This window comes from Heterocephalus glaber, unplaced genomic scaffold (genome assembly GCF_053883595.1).
Source record: "Heterocephalus glaber isolate CG9 unplaced genomic scaffold, H.glaber_assembly_v1.0 deba00001461, whole genome shotgun sequence".
Taxonomy (NCBI): domain Eukaryota; kingdom Metazoa; phylum Chordata; class Mammalia; order Rodentia; family Bathyergidae; genus Heterocephalus; species Heterocephalus glaber.
Window position 1 is genome coordinate 39,964,872 of NW_028258308.1, and position 18,697 is coordinate 39,983,568.

Sequence of the window (18,697 nt, forward strand, 5' to 3'; positions counted from 1 at the left end):
AGAAACACTAAACTTGCTGGAAGATTAAGTAGAACTCTTGAAGACATTGGCATAGGAAAAGACTTTATGAACAAAACCTCAGTAGCACAGGAACTAGCACAAACATTCAACAACTGGGATCTCATCTTATTAAAAAGCTTATGCACTTGCAAAGAAACCAACAGAGCTAACAGACAACGTACAATATGGCAAAAAATTTTTAGCAGCTGTACCTCAGACAAAGGACTACTATCTAGAATATATAAAGAACTGAAAAAAATCAGACCCCCCAAATTCAGAGGCCTAATTCAAAAATGGGCATCTGAAATGAACAGACATTTCTCAGACAAAGAAGTAAAAGCAGCAAATAAATATATGAAAAAAATGTTCAACATCACCAGTCATTCAAGAGATGCAGATGAAAACAACACTGAGATTCCACCTCACCCCACAAAGAATGGCTGCTATCAAGAAATCAACCAATAACAAATGCTGGCAGGGGTGTGGGGAAAAAGGAACCCTTCTCCATCGCTGGTGGGAGTGCAGACTGGTGCAACCACTGTGGAAATCAGTATGGAGATACCTCAAAGAACTAGGACTAGAGGTCCCATTTGACCCAGCTATCCCCCTGCTGGGTATCTTCCCAAAAGAATTAAAAGAATCATACCACAGTGATATATGTGCACTCATGTTTATAGCAGCACAGTTTGTAATAGCAAAAGCTTGGAAACAGCCCAAGTGCCCATCAACTGGAAACTGGATAAAGATGTGGGGTTTTTTTTATAAAATGGAGTACTACTCAGCCATAAAGAATGAGAAACTAGAGTCATTTATAGCTAAATGGATGCATGCATATTGAGGCCATCCTCTTAAGTGAAACAAATAGGACACAGATGTGTAAATACCGTATAGTTTCTCTAGTTGAGAAACTGAAAGTGTAAATAAGGGTTAAAATGATTAAAATGAATAATTGATAATTTGAAATAGGAAAAAAGGTCCAAAGAGATAGGGGTGAAGGGAGGGGAAGGGGAAAGGAAAAAAAAGAAGGGAAAAATTATGAGAAAAGAGAAAAAATGGAAACAAAGTCTATGTAAATAGGGAAGGGTGGAGGGGGTGAAGGGTGCACAAGTAATGGGGAAAAAATAAGAATCAAGATACATCATGTACAGGTAGAAACACCCAATGATAAATGTAAACGTATGCATACCTGAAATGTACCAATAAAAGAACTTAACAATTAAAAATGTATATATTAATAGCATACCTCACAGAACTAAAAAAAAAAAATCCTAAAATTCATATGGAACCAGGAGAGACCTAGTATAAATAGCAAAAGCAATTCTGGCCAAAAAGGTTAAGGCAGGGGGCATCACAATCTCAATGGAACAAAATAGAAGATGCAGAAACAACTCCAAGCACACTTAACTACCTTAACTTTGACAAAGGGGCCAAACAGCTTCACAGGAAGGAAAATAGCCTCTTTAATAAAATTAGTGCTAGGAAAATTGGCTTTCCATATGATAAAAATTGAACCTAGACCTATGTCTCCCACCATCCACTAAACTAAAATCAAAAAGGATCAAAGATCTAAATATTAAAATAGAAACACTAAATCTGCTGAAAAACAGAATAGGTAAAACTTTTTTTTTTTGTACCAGAGATCACACTCAGGACCTTGTGCTTGCGAGGTGGGCACAATGTCACTAAGCTAAAGCCCCAGCCCAGTAAACTCTTGAAGACATAGTTGTAGGGAAAGATTTTATGAACAAAAATCCCATTGCACAGGAAATAGCACAAAGAATCAACAACTGGAATCACATCATATTAAAAAGCTTTTACACAGCAAAAGAAACCACCAACAGAGTGAAGAGACAAACCACAGAATGGGAAAAAAAATTTTACCAGCTATTCCTCAGAAAAAAGACTAATATCTAGAATACATAAAGAACTCAAAAAATCAGACCCCCAAATTTAAAGTCCCAATTCAAAAATGCACATCTGAAATGAAGACACTTCTCAGATGATGAAGTATAAACAGCAAATAAATATACGAAAAAAACGCTCAACCTTACTGGCCATTTAAGAAATGCAAATTAAAACAACCCTGAGATTCCATCTCACTCCAGAAAGAATGGCTATCATCAAGAAATCAACCAATAACAAATTCTGGTGAGGATGTGGGGAAAAATGAACCCTTCTCCATTGCTGATGGGAATATAAATTGGTACGACCACAATGGAGAAAATTAAAACAATAAGAAAAAATTTAAAGTAAATAAATACAGGTGTTGTGCTTTCTTCTTGCACAGCTTTTTGTTACAGAGGTTTTGGCCATGACCCTTAGGATGGATGAGGAAAGAAAGCAATCACACCTTCCCATCCCTGCAACTTCATTCCCCCACCTATTTCTGTTAAACCTAACTTTACATTTACATCATCAAACTTATACTTTGTACAGAAACTTTGTTCTGTAACCATTATTGTCTTCCATGCTGAGTCTTCAGGTGGACACCAGAAGTTGGAAATTCACGTGATCGGGATCATATAAATACATCTTCCTATCCAACCAAGCAGTGTACTCCGGTTGTATTTTTCTTATGCAGCCATTGATTTTCCTGATGTTCAAATTCTTTAGGGAATGTCAAAGCTCTTTTCATGTTTTCAAATAACCATATGGCAATTTTAGTATGTAGATGTTAAAGATTAAATCAATGACATTAATTTTTATGGTAAAATATAATACAAATAACAACAATGACCATGTCCCCTCCCCTCCAGTACTAGGGATTGAACTTATGGCTTTCCCACCAGCTATATCCCTAGCCCTTTTTTATTTTTTTCATCTTGAGATGAGGTCTAAGAGTGTCTCTAGTTACTAAATTGCCTAGCCTGGGCTAGAACTTGCAATCCCCCTGACTCTGCCTCCAGAGTGCTGAGATTACAGGCACACACTACCATACCAAGCACCATCAGAACCATTTCTCTTTTTTTTCCGTACCGGGGATCAAACTCGGGTCCTTGCGCTTGTGAGGCAGGCAGTGGAACCACTGAGCTAAATCCCCAGCCCCAGTCAGAACCATTTCTAAACCCCTTGTTCTACAGTTCAGTGGCACTGAGTACATTTGTGTTGTGGGGCTGTTATCACTATTCCTCTCCAGGAATTTCTAACCACTTCCCTATGGTTTGAGTGTGTTTAAATCACTTCATTATGTTCCCCAAGGGCCCATGTGCTGAAAATTTGGTTCCCAGGGTGATGGTACTGGGATGGGCTGTGCCTTTCTGAGAGGTGAGACCTAGCGAGAAGTCTGAGGGTCACTATGGCAGTGTCCCCAAGGGGCATATGGTTTCCTTGCTATCTTCTTCTCTGCTCTGTGGCTTGTAATGTGCTCCCACCATGCTATGCTGCCATATGCAGGGGCCAAGTCACTGGGCTGCTCCATCTTGAACTCTGAGTCTCCAAACCTGTGAGCCACATAAGTCTGTTTTACCCAGCTGTGGTGGTGCATGCCTATAATCCCAGCATTCTCAGAGGCTGAGGCAGAAAGATCCGGAGTTTGGGACCAGCCTGGGAAATTTAGTGATTTAGTAATACCCTGTCTCAAAATTAAAAATGAAAAAAGTGCTGTGATGTAACTCAGTGCAAAGGCCCTGCATTCAATACCCAGCATTACAAAACAAAACAAAAAAATTTTTTTAAACCCTCTTTACTTAAGTAGCCTCCATTAGATATTTTATTAAAGTAATAGAAAGCTAATATAATCCCACACTGAAACTATACTTATTAAATAATAGTCCCCATTATCACTCACAGTGGCTTACTTATTAAGAGAGTGGATTTATTATAAAAGTAGGTTCAGCCTTTTCTGGTTCTACCTTCTGCCATGGGGTGACACAATATGAAGGTCCTTGTCAAATGTGGGAGCCACATTCTTGTACTCACAGCCTCCAGAATCATGAGTCCCAATATGTGCTCTATATAAATTATGCAGTTTCAGGTATCATTATAGCACCGGCAGGAAAAAAATCCAACTAAGACAGAAGGCAAAGGTATTGACCTCTCTTTTATTGTAATAAGATCTTTTTGTTGTTGTTGTTGTTCCTGGTGGTAGTGCTGGGGATTGAACCCAGTGCTTCTCACATGCTAAACACATACTGTTTTCCCAGCCTTGAGATCCTCAATTTTTATCTGAATATATGGATGCTCAGAATAAAGCCTAACCGTTCTCACCAGGAGGAAGGAGGTTGTTGGTAGTGAAAAGGAATGTCAGCCCACAGAGTAAAGACTTCCTTCTGTATTAGTCTTTTTTTTTCAAATAGTAAAAAATATATTTAAACATTTGATCAAGATTTCCTTCTGTATTAGTCTTGATGAATGCCTGGGGCCAGAAAGGGGAATGGAGAAGGAAAACAGTGTCCTGTTGCTGTTGAGATTTCTAATCTCAAGTATTACACGAAATATGCACTACTATGCACACACGCACACACACACACACACACACACACAGAAAGGAAATATTTCAACATGTTAAACCTGAAGATTCTGTTGCCAGAGTCCAGGAAGAAACCTAAAGTAACAGGAAAAGAAAAGAAAAGAACAGGAAAAAGAAAGAAATGCTGAAAATGACCAGAAGCTGAAAGAATAAGGACACTACTTTAAGAAAAGTCATTAGAACTGTTGTTTTTACTACATGACAGTGACATAAATACAGTAACATTGGGAATTCAGATATAATGTTTCTTGAAAGAGATATTGAAAGAGATATTGTGGTTCATTCTTTGTGTCCTTAATGTGTGCCCTGAAACGCTATTCCTGAGCCATGACCACTGTACACAGGGTGCTGTGGACTCTGATTGTGTCTTTACCTTCAAGAATTCCACTGGGGGAGAAAAAAAAAAAAGAGTTCCACTGAAACACTGGAATTTTTATTTTTTTGCTTCAATTCTCTTACTGGTACATTTTAGGTATACAATACATTTACATTTATCATTGGGTGCTTGTATCTGTACATGATGTATCTTGGTTCTTATTTTTTCCCCCATTACCTGTGCAGCCTTCATCCCCTCCACCCTTTCCTATTTACTTAAACTTTGTCTCCATTTTTTTCTTTTCTCACAATTTTTCCTTTCCCTTCTTTTCTTTCCCCTTCCCCTCCCACTTCCCCTACCCCTCTGGACCTTTTCTTCCTATTTCAAATTATCAATTATTCATTTTAATCATTTTAATCCTTATTTACACTTCAGTTTCTCACACTAGAGAAACTATTCGATGTTTACATGTGTGTCCTATTTATTTCACTTAAGAGTATGGCCTCAATATGCATCCATTTAGCTATAACTGTCTCTAGTTTGTTGTTCTTTATGGCTGAGTAGTACTCCATTTTATAAAAAAAAAAACACATCTTCTTTATCCAGTTTCCAGTTTGAACACCGGAATTTTAAAGGCTTTGAGAAACCCTGCACTTATGACACTGAATGAAGTTTTACTGTGACAGACACTCCTAATCATGTATCTACTCTCTGCTTTGCTCTTCTAACAGAACCCTGATTTCTTCAGGACAATAATAGAAGCCCAGATTTAAAACAAAATAAAATAAACCCTCCATTTCTCAGCATTCCTTGCAAGGAAAGGAGGCCAGGTGACATGATTCTAGGCAGTGAAGCAGAAGTGGAAGTTGCTGGGTATGATGTACTGATAAATGCCTTTAAAAAAAAAAGAGCTGATCCCAGCATGGTGGTGCATGCCTGCAATCGAAACACTCAGGAGGCTGGAGCAGGAGGATTGCCATGAGTCTGAGGCCAGCCTGAACTCCATAGCGAGACCCTGTCTCAAAAACACAAAAGAAAAGCTGAGTGAAACAGAAAGTAGTTTGCCATTCTGCCTCCCCCTTCATCCTGTCTGAAACATGGATGTGGTACAGGAAGTGGCTGTCACTTCCTGTCACTTCACTGTCAGGGCCTTGTGGCCCTGAGGTGACAAATATAAGGATGAAAGCCACAGGGTAAAGATGGCTAGTAAAAGCATAAAAGTAGCACTGACCCCTTGACTTAGTTACTTTCTCATTACTGAGACAAAATACCTGACACCCACAAGTTATGGGAGACAAGGGTTATTTGGCTCACAGTTTAGAGATTTTAGTTCATAATTGGCTGGCTCAGAGACAGGGTGGCACATAGCAAAGGGCAATAGTTCATGGCAGTGGAAGACAACAAAAGCAACAACAGAACCTGAACAGTGTCCTCCTGGCCCTTTTATCTTATCCAGACTACCGGGATTAGGGCAGTGCCAAACCAGTCGCTCATGTGGTTTAGTAATCACACACCCTTAATCCCAGCATCACACACTCTGGATTTAGCCACCTCTGAAAAAAACCCACCTATGACTGCACAAGGCTTTGGGGGGACATCTAGACACAAGCCTTAACACCCCTGATGGCTCTATGGCGATTATACTTCTTTGGACTTCTGAATCTATTAAATAATGAAATCTGTGATTGGCTAAGGTGTTATTGGCTCGGTTTGTACGTGGTGTTGGAGATGGAACCCAGGGCCTCGTCATGGTAGACAAGCACTCTACCACTGAGTTACACTCAGCCCATGATTGAGTTTGTTTTCTTTATTACTTTCTCCCTCTTTCTCCTTCCTTCCTTCCTTCCCTCCCTTACCCCAACAGGGTCTCCTGTATAGTCCAGGCTAGCCCCAAATTTGAAATCTTCTTGCCAGAGCCTCCCAAGTGCTTGGCTTGCAGGCACATACCAACAGGCCTGGCATGGGTTAAGTTTTTCTATCAAAAGATATAGGATTCGGGATCCTTGAAGGCCTCATGGGACCGTCACCTCAGCGTCAATCCAAGTTTCTTTTACAAAAGATGAAACTAAAGTATCCTAATTTGTTTGCCATTTTTACCAGGACAAATAACTCTGTTGAAGACATTCAGGTTCTGGATAAGGAAGTAGTAGACAATGCACACTGGAAATGCTGAGCCTGAGGAAACTGGGGGACAAGCAAATATGGAAGACCTGGAAAGAAATGCATGTATGGTCTGAAGCTTGGGAAAGAGATCTAACCTAGAAAAAAGCAGACTGCAAGGATTCACAGAGCCTGTTTCAGGCTGCATAGAGGCTCTGTACCTCTCCAAGGAAGACAATAAATAAGTAAAAGGATTTCATTTGGGCTCCAAATGAGAGGTTTTTTGATGACCAAAGCTTTAAAAAATACAAAAAAGGAAGAGGTCAGCTGGGTGGGGTGGTCCATGCCTCTAATCCCAGCAATCTGGGAAGCTGAAGCAGGAAGACCACAAGCTCAGGCCCAGCCTGAGCAACTTAGGAACTTCATAAGATTCTGGGTCAAAATTTTAAAAAATTTAAAAGGGATCAGGGATATACCTCAGTAAGAAGGCACTGGGTTCAATGCCCAGTACCACCAGCAAAACAAGGCAAAACAAAAAGAAGTTTTGCAACTTTTTGACACTGGTCCCTCATCATGTGACATTCTCCCCCTGCGGCATTGAGAATTGAATCCAGGCCCTTCCCACTGAGCTCTGTCCACAGCCCTTTTTAAATGTTCTGAGACAAGGTCTCACTGAGTCATTGAGTCTGAGAGGCTGGGCTTGAATTTGTGATCCTCCTGCCTCAGCCTCCCACAGTGCTAGGGTTACAGGCAGGCACCATCATAGCCAACTTTGCGAAAGACTTTATGGCATTAAATCCAAAGCGTCTTCAGTTTTGGAAGCTGTGAACATCTCGATATTTTTGGATGAACCTCAGTATCCTAGAATTACCTCTTCACTGGGTTTTCTGTTGTCTTCATACTGTATATAATGTTGTTAATGTTCTCCATCTAGTGACTCAATGATCGCCAAGCTCTTTCACTCTAAGACACATTTTGCATTCCAGCAGTTTAGCTGGATGAACATGCTCTTATGACTCCTACAGAAAAATCATCATGATCTTGTAAGTTAAAAAATGGGAAACATCTCATATAGCCTCAAACTCTCTTCCTTTGATTTCTGTTTTTGTTTATTTTGTCTTTTGAGACAGGGTCTCACTATGTAGTTCAGGCTGCCCTTGAACTCACAATGATCCTCCTGCCTCAGCCTCCCCAGGGTTTGGATCACACCCATGTGCCACCACACCCAGCAACTTCTTTTCCTTTGAATGGCAAAGATAAAAGTCGAATGTTCATTCATTTCTTATCACAAAATGGACCATGTGGCCACTGAGGCCTCAAGTCCAGAAGTTTAGGCATTTGATATTGATTTTTTTTTTTTTTTTTTTTGGTACCGGGGATTGAACTCGGGTCCTTGCGCTTGCGAGGCAGGCAATGGAACCACTGGGCTAAAACCCCGGCCCTATTTGATATTGATTTTAATAAGTCTTCAGAAGGTTGAATAAAACAAAGTACACTTTACATTTGGTTTTTTTAAAAGATGAAGTTTTCAATTCCTTGCATGATATGAGTGTTAAATATTGGCGTCAGGATAGCAGTTACACATTGTGAGGGAGAAGTGGACAACAAGGAAAGGGTCTATGAGGACTTTACAAGGTACTTTTAATGATAAGAGGAATAATTTTCTTATCTGGAATGTTATCTGCGCTATTGACATCGGTGGTAATTCCAAACTCAAAAGGAAGATTTATTTTATTTTATTTTATCTTTTTGGTACCAGGGATCAAACTTGGGTCCTTGTGCTTGCACAGCGAGTGGCGAAACCACTGAACTAAATCCCCGGCCCTCAACAGGAAGATTTATGACAAGAACCCAGGGGCTCTGCCTACATCACTAAAAATGCCCTCGCTCAGCAATTTTGCTGGAACACATCAGTTCTTCATGGTTCAAGACCTGTGTGGATTTTTCAGTCTTCTAGGTTTTCCCGAAACACTTTGCTAAATTTCATTCTCCCCTCTATCCCTTGTCAGGAGAAATTCTACGTAATTTGGGGGGAAAATCATTTCATAAGTAAATCATGATTAGGGCCTCGTTTTCCTGCCTACAGGCCAGCTACAGCATTTTGAGACAAAACTCTGTTCTCACCTCTTACCACAGATACACCTCAATGGTCCGGTGATGCTGTGATGCTCCAGGGCAGGATTACACCAGCTGGAGACTTCCTGGGAGGAACCAAATCTTCATCTGCATAGTTCCTCATTGATCTAGGATTATCACAGTTGCGCTCTGAGTCATCTGCTACTTTCGTTTCTTCTGATGTAAAGGTGTAGCAAGCTCCGGGTCTGGGGTCTTTGCTGCCCAGGCCAAAGCTCAGCTTCTTCTCTTAAGTCTCATTTCTATCTATATATTAATTAATTCACCTTGTGCTGTTGTGGCTCCCAGGAGACTAGGACCTGATGCAGAGGTCCCCTTTCCCTGTTCCCTACAACCCCTCACTACCAAATACTCCCTCTTGCATGTGACAAAGTTTACAGTTCAGGGATGCTCCTGTCTCAAAACTGTAACAATGTGAATGCTTGAGGGTCTTCACACAAAAGATGCTTCCTTTCCAGCACCTGCCTCACAAGCACAAGGTCCCAAGTTCGATCTCTGGTACCAAAAAAAAAGAAAAAAAGAAGATGCTTCTTGTCCATCCAGCTCATTCTGCAGGTCCTGACCTGCTCAGCTGCCAGAAGGCTCTGCTGCTTGCTCCTCTTTTTCTTTCTGTAGGTCCTGGTCATCCTCAGCCTCCAGCTCCAGCCTATCCTAATTAAGATAATAAAGGAAAGGCTGGGGATTTAGCTCAGTGGTTCTGGCATCTGCCGTGCAAGCACAAGGTACCAAGTGCGATCCCCAGTACAAAAATAATAATAATAATGATGATGATGATGATGATGATGAAGGAAGCACAGCAGAGCAAAAGGGTTATCCCAACACATGGTGCTTCCTTTAATGCTGTTATAGCTTATAAGTAGATTCCCCCTTGCAAAGCCTCATGTGCTCATAGGTGGGGCTTTTGTTAAGTGGCTGCATCACCAATATGTGATGCTGGATTATGGGTGTGATAACTGAATTAGTCCCCTAGTTGGTTTAGCATAGTTCTGGGTATGGCTGAATAGATTTACTGAAGACAGATTTTGGTACCAGAGAAGTGGGGTTGTTGCTATATGCTACCTAACCATGTGGTTCAGAAGTCTTTAAAACTGGCTTTTGGGCAGACTGTGGAAAGTTTTGGAGATGCCAGCTGAAGAAGCAGTCCTAGAATGCTGTCACCCAAGCTTGATGGGAGATTTCAGAAGATCAAAAAGGTGATAGAAATGCCACCAGTTAAAATCAGGTTCAGGAGGTTTCAGTTGGGGATAAGGACTGTACTGGTAGGTAGACTCCAGACCATGTGTGCTATGTTCTGGCAGAAAATTTGCCTATGTTTTTCCAGTGTGCAGAGACATTTTAGGAGAGTGAGATTAAGGGCAGTGGAATAATTAATCTGGTGGAAGAAATCCAGGCAGTCTAATGATGAGGCAGTGGTATGGCTACTAATGGGCACTTTTAGCAATCTCTACCTTGAGAATCAAGAGCAAATGGCCCAGCAGAATTATTTTTAAAGTTTTATGTGGTCAGAAAAGAAACTCCAGTAAAGTTGCAGACTACAAAGATGAAACAGAGACCTTGGTTGCTAAAATGACTGGAATTAAAAAGGCAAGTGTGATGGCCAACCTGACTCCATTTGTATAAAATTGAGTGATTCCAGGTAGTCACCTTCCCCTTCTCCCATGGGAGTACCCTCAGTTAATGCATAACAGACAGCTGCATCCTGTGTGAGTCTGCAACTATGTGTTATCTTTGTGACCTTTTGGTAGAGCAATCTGCAACTATGTTATCTTTATAACCTTGTAAATAGGATACCCTACACAGGTGTGATATTTTGTTTCAATTAAACTATATGAAACTTCCCCTGATGCCCCACTAATTTAGCATAATTCTGCTCCTGTGAAATTCCTCTTGCATACCCCCTTGATCCCTCCTCAATTAGAAGAGCTGCTTAAAAGGACCCCACAAGCTGCTTTTCCTTTATTAAGAGTTTTTCCGGTGTGAGGCACTCTCAATCACTGGTTTATCTCAATAATAAAAGACTCAATTTGATTCAGAGTGTGGCACATCTCTACAGCTCCAACTTGCCTGGCCCTATAACACAAGTATATTGGAACTGAACAACAGAAAAGTTGGCCTGAGAACATCACAGGATCTATCAGGGTTCTATCATTTGCAGCCTCAAAATTGCAATGATGAAAGACTTTGCTTTAAGAAGAAAGTCCCAGGACACCATGTTCCAGAATAGTGGTGACCTAGAGAACTCGTTCCTCAGATTGGGTTCACAGTGCTCAACAATCCAGGCACTCAACCTCTACAACCACGAGAGAAGGAAGCCCGGCTATTGCTCCAGCTTGCAGCAGACGTTGGCATCATCCACATGGTGCTGATTTTAGATGTATGCAGAATGCATGACTTCAGAAGGACTGGGAGCTCAGGCAATGTGCCCAAGAGGGCATCGTATGAAGCTATGACTGTAAAGCCAAATGTGCAGACCCTAGAAGGCTGGAGAAGCCAGGGGTGTGGATCATCTGAGGAGAGCCATAAGGAATAAGCAAAGCCAGCCTAAGAGAAAAGCCATGAGAGCTACAACCACCAATAGTGCTGTAGTGGCATAGTCATCCAAACCCTTCGGAGTCCACATCTCATCATGGATTGCCCCAGATGCTAGACATGAATGTTTGCCCTGCTAGAGTTTGGTCTTCCTTTGGTCCCATTCCTTTCTATCCCCTATTTGAACCTTTTGGAATGGAAATGTTTATCTTGTGCCATTGTATGTTGGAAGTGTTTAACTTTCTTTTCACCTATACAGAGACTTGCAGCTACAGAGACTTGCCTTAAATCTCAGAGGAGACTTTGGACTTGGATTTTTTTAAGCAATGCTGAAACTGTTAGGAATTTGGCAACTCTTAGAAATGACCTAAATGTATTTTGTATAAAGAAATGTACATGAGTCTTTTGGGGCCCAGGGGCAAAGTATTATAGTTTATATCTAGATATCTCTCCAAAACCTCATGCCCTCAGAGGTGGGGTTTTTGGGAGGTGGCCAGATCATTGGTGTGTAATACTGGATTGATTATGGGTGTGTGATAACTTAATTAGACCACTGATTGGTTTAGTATAGTTGTGGTTGATGGAATTACTGAAGAGGAAAGCCAACCCTGGGTGTGGGTGGCACCAACCATTAGTCTTATAGCCTGGAAGGAATATAAAGGGAATGGAAAGCTTGCTGCTGCCTTCTGCCTACTCTGCCATGGACTGTTTCTTCTCTGCCATTGTATTCTGCCATGCCACCCTGCCTTGAAGCCAGCAGACTATGGACTGAAACCTCTACAAACTGTGATCTAAAATAAACCTTTCTACCTTCAACTTGTAGGTGTCAGTTATTTTGTCCCAGCAACAAGAAAATAACTAAGACACTACCCATCACCCCTTCTCTTGGAGCAAGCACGATGCCCCCTCTGCAGCTGGCACCTTCTAATGAAAGCACACATGCCCTTCTGTTCAGACTACAGAAGGCTGGGGCTGGAACATCGACAACACCAGTGTTCACACGTAGAGATCTTTTCATTGTTGACAAGTAACAGAATTCCTCATTTGGAGTCATGGACTCCAAAACTCTATCCAAGTAAGATGACTTCTGGTCTCTTCAAAATCTCAAGGTCATAAAAAAGACAACATGGTGGAAAGGCAGTCTCAAGAGATATCACAAATAAATGCATGGCATTGATGTAGATTGGATACTGCTCTAAGGCACATAGCACTAGAAAACATTTAAACTACAATCAAGGGAGTTAAAATATTAACAGAATTAAGGATAGTATATTATGGAATTACTACTAATACCTCTAGATGTGATGACAATATTTTAGATATGTAGAAAAAGCCTTCATTTTTATAGATATTTTCTGAAGCAAACAAGGGTGAAGTGTTAAGCTGCCTTTCATCTACGCTTAAAATTGTTTCAGAAAATTCCATCTACTTCACACATAAATATAATATGAATGTGATGAATGTTAAAAATGTTAAAATGTATGTCGGGAGTATGTTGTATAATTCTTTAATTTTTAAGATTTAAGAGAACATAATTTTTACTTTTTAATTTGTTTTGGTCTTCCTCCCACATCTTAGTGGGGCACACTGGTTATACAGACAATGGGGGGTTTTTTTGGTTGTTTTTTTTTGGTACCGGGGATCGAACTCGGGACCTCTCACTTTTGAGGCAGGCGCCGGAACCACTGAACTAAATCCCCGGCCCCAGACAATGGGTTTTATTTTGACAGATGTGTACGTGCTTGTAACATACTATGATCCCTTCCACTCCCCACATCAGCTTCTTGCCTGCTCTTCCTGTGTGCTTCATTTTGGTTCTTCTTTTATTTAATTTTCTTTTCCTAGCAGAGTGTGGGAGAAACAACCTATTCTATGCATGTGACCCACACAATTTCTTTATTCTTGGTCTTGTTCTAAAAGAACATTCTAGTCATTTCTGACATTTCAATTGTATACATGCAAAAATTGACAAGAATCCTTCAACACTTCTCTTTTTTAGAAACTATATAATGAAATAATTCATTTCTCCCTGAATAAGTTTCTCTTAAAATTCCTGTGATTGAGCAAAGCTATTTTTAATCTGGAAAGAGAAATTTTTGGAATAAGGAGAACAAACAAGATTCTTATTTTTTAATAAAGTATTTGCGTAAGTATTGGCCAACTCAGTAGGCATAATTACCCACACAACTCTTTGCTGGCAAGTGCATTAGTTCTCTTCATTCTCAGGCCAGAATGGAGCTGAATCAAGACAAGTACTGAGTCCTCCAGGACACTTCCTTTCAGTGACTTCCAAGTTGGTAGGTACATCAGGCCATGTGGCAGCCACAAAGTGATCTGCCCACGTCCTAACATTGGGATGCTGGGAATGGTACCTTATTTGGAAAAAGAGTCCACAGCTGTAATTAAATCAAGGACCTTGAGAAAAGGTCATCTTTGATTACCTGGGTGGATCCTAGGTCCAGTATGAAATATCCTAATGGGACTCAGAGGAGAAGGTCCAGTGAGAGAAGGCCACCTGAGGACGAAGGCAGAGACAGGACTTTCAAAGCCACAAGCCAGTGACGGCATGCAGCCACCAGAGCCCCCTGGAGCAGAAGGGTGATACCTTAGAGACTGAACTGGGGTACATACCTGAACTCTACTGGAAGCCAGTCTGCAAGCAGGGAGTGAATTTCATACATCAATTTGACACAAGGTGAAAATGTCAGTTATTCATAAAAGCTCAAGGACAAAAAGAACACAAAATAAACACTTCATGGCAGGTGAAAGCTAGAAAGCCCTTCCTGTATCACAGCACCATACTGTGGAAAAAAGCCCTCCCCTGCTTTCCTCAAAGCATCAAGCTTGGAAGTCCCATACCTATTAGGAGGAAATCTGCAGGCATTTTTTGTTTTGGGAGATTTTTTTTTTTTTTTTTTTTTTTTTTTGAGACAGGGTCTCACTATGTAGTTCAGGCTGTCCTTGAATTTACTATGTAGCCCAGGGTGGCCTCGAACTCATGACAATCCTCCTGCCTCAGCCTCTGAGTCCTGGGATTACAGGCGTGTGCCACTATGCTATGCCCGGGCCAGGCGTTTTCTTAGTCTGTTGAGATGTGAAATGTGAGGGCCATGTTTTCTCTCACTGTGACACCTTACTGTCTCACTCATTTTTTAGTGTGCACATTGTGAAGGAAGTCAGTAAGTAAGTTGGAGGGTATTCAGAGAAAAGGTTGTCTTTATCATATAATCTGTCCAAGTTGTAGGGCCTTTGGGTAACCTCCCTTAGCAAACTGCAAGCCACACAATGCAGAGTCTGTCATTATGCCTCTGGCCAGAATGGAGGTCTACTCTATGTATTTCTAAAGCAAGGACCCTAGGATCTTTCCAGCCCCAAGAGGCACCTTCTGTCCTGCTGCATCCCTGCAGTGTGAATAATGCCACACAGTGAACAGCACACAGATAGAGGGCTGGATAAATTTTGTTGAACAATGAGATTCTAAGACATTGCAATTGTGTGCATATGCATGGATAGATGTGTGTACTAAATAAACATGTAAATCACTCAGGAGGCTGAGGCAGGAGGATCACCTCGAGTTCAAGGCCAGCCTGGGTTACATAGTGAGTTCAGGGCCAGCCTGAACTACAAAGGGAGACCCTGCCTTAAAAAAACAAAAAAAACAGATAAGTAAGTACCTTTTTAAAAAATTAGAGAAAAAGAACCAATGGTTCAAAATAATACTCAGAGAAGAGTAAGACTATGCAGACCTCTTGATCTCAGGTCCACAATCTTTGTTAGTATACTCTGTGTTTTTCCAGTTTCTGTGATAAATAAGCAGACATATTTGTATATACATATGTATGCATATGCATATTAATACACATATATGTACCTTTTAAAATATAAATGGAAGGATAGTTATACATACTGTACTGTAATTTATTTTATTTTTTAATTTACTTACTTTTTACTGAGTGCAATGTGTAATTTAGATTTGGTTTTTAATGACATATTTTGGAGTCCATTTCCTATTAGCATATATAAAACTTCTACATTTCTGAAATGACTCTATAATGGAGTTTTACTATAATTTCACAACCAGTTCTCTAACTCAGGATCTCATTTATGATAGGCAAGTGCTCCACCACTAAACTATATCCTCCCATCTAATCAGTTCTTTCTTTCCTTCATTTGTTTGTTTGAGACAGGGTCTCGCCATGTAGTCCAGGCTGGCCTCAAACTTACTATGTAGCCCAGGCTGGTATCAAATGCACAGGGATCCTCCTGCCTCAGCCTCCCAAGTACTAGAATTACAGGCATGCACCACCACGCTCAGCTAATCCGTCCTTTCTTTTTCTTTTTTTTTTGTACCAGGGATCAAACTTGGGTCCTTGCGCTTGTGCAGCAGGTGGTGAAACCACTGAGCTAAATCCTCAGGCCCTAATCCATTCTTTCTTAAACAGATGATATGTACACTGTTTCCAAACAAGCCCTGCTACAAATAATGCTGCAATGAATACCTTCACACTCCTGTATGTTGTGTATAGGAAAAGTATATCTATTGGATAAATCTAAAAAATTGACTTGCTAGGTTAATAGATATGTATATTCTAAATTTTGATAGACTTTACAAAGTCATGCTTTACAGAGGTAAAATCAATTTCCATTCCTAGGAAAAAATGATCACACTGCCTGTTTTCCCACACTCTCTAAAACCACATATTATTAAAGTTCCTGGTTTTTTCCCAACTTGATATGTAAATTACACTGGTATCTCATCTAGTTTTCATCTCTCCTTATAAATGCAGGTGAGTATCTCTGCCTGTAGGGATACAACTCAGCTTTATTTCATTTTCTGCAACAATTATGTCCATGTCCTTTGCCCATTACCTGTTACTCTGAAAAAGTGCCTATCAGTACACACAAACACACTTTCCACCGAATCACAATGAATCTGTGGTCCAGGTCTATGACAGTGATTCCCAGCTTGTGGGCCTTGAACTCTGAGGTGGAGGTGAGGAAGCATCAATGCCTACCTTGCACCTGAAGGAGTCCCGAGTCTATGAGTACGTATCGCTTACATGAATAACTGCCGCTGCAGTTTTCAAATGTATAGACCACGACTTCCATAAAGTGTCAGCGCATTTTGAAACATCTCTATTCTCATAATAGCTTTTTATGGCTTATGCAGTGTTCAGTGTTCTGGCAAATCTTTTACTTTAAAAAAGTTTTTTTTTCTATTCAGAACAGACTAACAATTAGCCAAGATGCTTCCACATTTTGATTTTCTGTTACTAAATCTAAGTATGCTTATATTTCTACCCCTCTACTGTAGGAAGTGGCTGAAATAGCTGTCTCTTTACAAATAAAGACAATGGCAACACTAATGATCATGAAACGAACAGTTCTTTCAAGGTGAGATTAGCGTCTGCATGACTTACATGTGTCTGCTATCCACCAGGTTTATGATCAGAGGCTTCCTTGGAGTCTTGTCAGGCCAACTTCAGTAAACACTCATGAGACCACGATCAGATGAGTGGTGGGGAAGAAGTCCACCAGGACCCTCCTCTGGGAGAGGCTCATGATTGGCATGGCTGGCCTGGGGAAATCACCAGACAGTCCCCACGCTCAGCCCTGACTTGGTCACTGCACCTTCAATCACATGGAGATTTGGAGGAAGCCATTGCCCTTCTCAGGCAGCTGCTGCTCCTTCTCCACAGTCTTCACCTGCATACATCTCATCACTCAGCGCTGTGGGTGTGAGACCCACTTCCTCAGACTGAAAAGACAAAGATGACAACAAGAAGGATTTCACACAGGATCTGCAACTACATCTCCTCTGATACCACACCAATTTCATTTTCAGGGAGTTTGGCATTAACTCATTCTCTTCCAAACTAGCCATGCATCGGAAGGAATTCAAAGCAAGCTCTTAGGATTGTACCTAAGTGCATAAGGAAGGTCTGTGTGTGGCTGTCCCTGAGGACATTCCTCATGTCTGAGCCTGTAAATGATTCCTAAGTGCATATACCCCTAGAGAGAAAAGCACAATGCCTGCCCTAGGGGGATGGAAATCTCCATTTTCACCTCTTTGTTATTATGTCATAAGCAATTTATAAAACCAGAATTGGTAAAAGAAAAAAAGAAAGTCATTGGTACTATAGGGAAAAACAGAGATAACCACAGAAATACCTAGACACAATCACTGTTGAGTCTGATAAGGCTGGGGATTTAGCTCAGTGGTTCCACAGCTTGCCTCCCAAGTGCAAAGACCCAAGTTCAAGCCCAGTACCAGAAGAAAAAAAAAAAGAAAGAAAGAAAGGGTCTGGGCCAGGGATTTAGCTCAGTGGTTCTGTCACCTGCCTTGCAAGCTCAAGGACCCGAGTTCGATCCCTGGTACCAAAAAAAGGGTCTGATAGACTGCTTTTGATTTTTGAATTTGATATGTCTTTTACTCTCTTCCCACTGCTGACAACTTGGTCATTCTAACTCTTCACTGGTATAATAATACAGTAATGAGTATGCTTGCTTACACTTTTCAGCGCATCTATTTGCTCAGGATACCTCCTCAGCAGTGAGATTACTGAGCCAAAGGATCTACGGTACAGAATTATAAGGACTTAGGGAAATTATGCCAAATTGCTTAGCTAAGGTTTTCACCGATACACACTGCCACGGCTGTAAGGACGGGAATGTTTGTTGCAACCTGTTAAGCAACAGTCAGGTGCAGAGCAGAGAAGTAAATTGTTCACTCAAATAGTGAGGGAAATAATTCGGAAAGACACAGGAAAGCAGCTGAAGGGAGTGAGGCAGCCTCCAGAGACATTTATGAAAAGACTCTGGGAAAGGACATATGGAGGGGAACCCCTAGATACTGGCAGAAATCAGAAAGATTCTACCTGAGCCAAACAGGAAGAAAACATCTCTGTGAGAGCACAAACCTGGCCTGGAAACTGCACGGGGTCTGGTCCCCAGGATCCTGAAAGAAAAATGGATGGCGTGGAGCACTAAGAGGAAAGAGGAGTCATAGAAGGAGCTCCTGGAAGGGGGATTTCAGGCAGAGATTATAAGCAAAATGAAAGCAGTGGACGAGGGAGGCACTGGAACAGCAGACACACGAGAACCATCTCGGCCACCAAGGGCCTGATGCCTGCCTCTGTGGCAAAACTGAA

The 18,697-nt window shown here is 41.1% G+C and overlaps 1 long non-coding RNA gene across 1 annotated transcript in view; it reads right to left on the minus strand.

Annotated features, from left to right (window-relative positions):
* Positions 1 to 4,879: 4,879 nt before the first annotated feature.
* The window catches only part of LOC101711572 (uncharacterized), a 46,489-nt gene continuing 32,671 nt past the window's right edge, over positions 4,880 to 18,697 (minus strand). The window contains exon 2 of the long non-coding RNA XR_015453486.1: positions 4,880 to 17,304. This is a non-coding gene — a long non-coding RNA (uncharacterized LOC101711572). The remainder of the gene's footprint in view (positions 17,305 to 18,697) is intronic.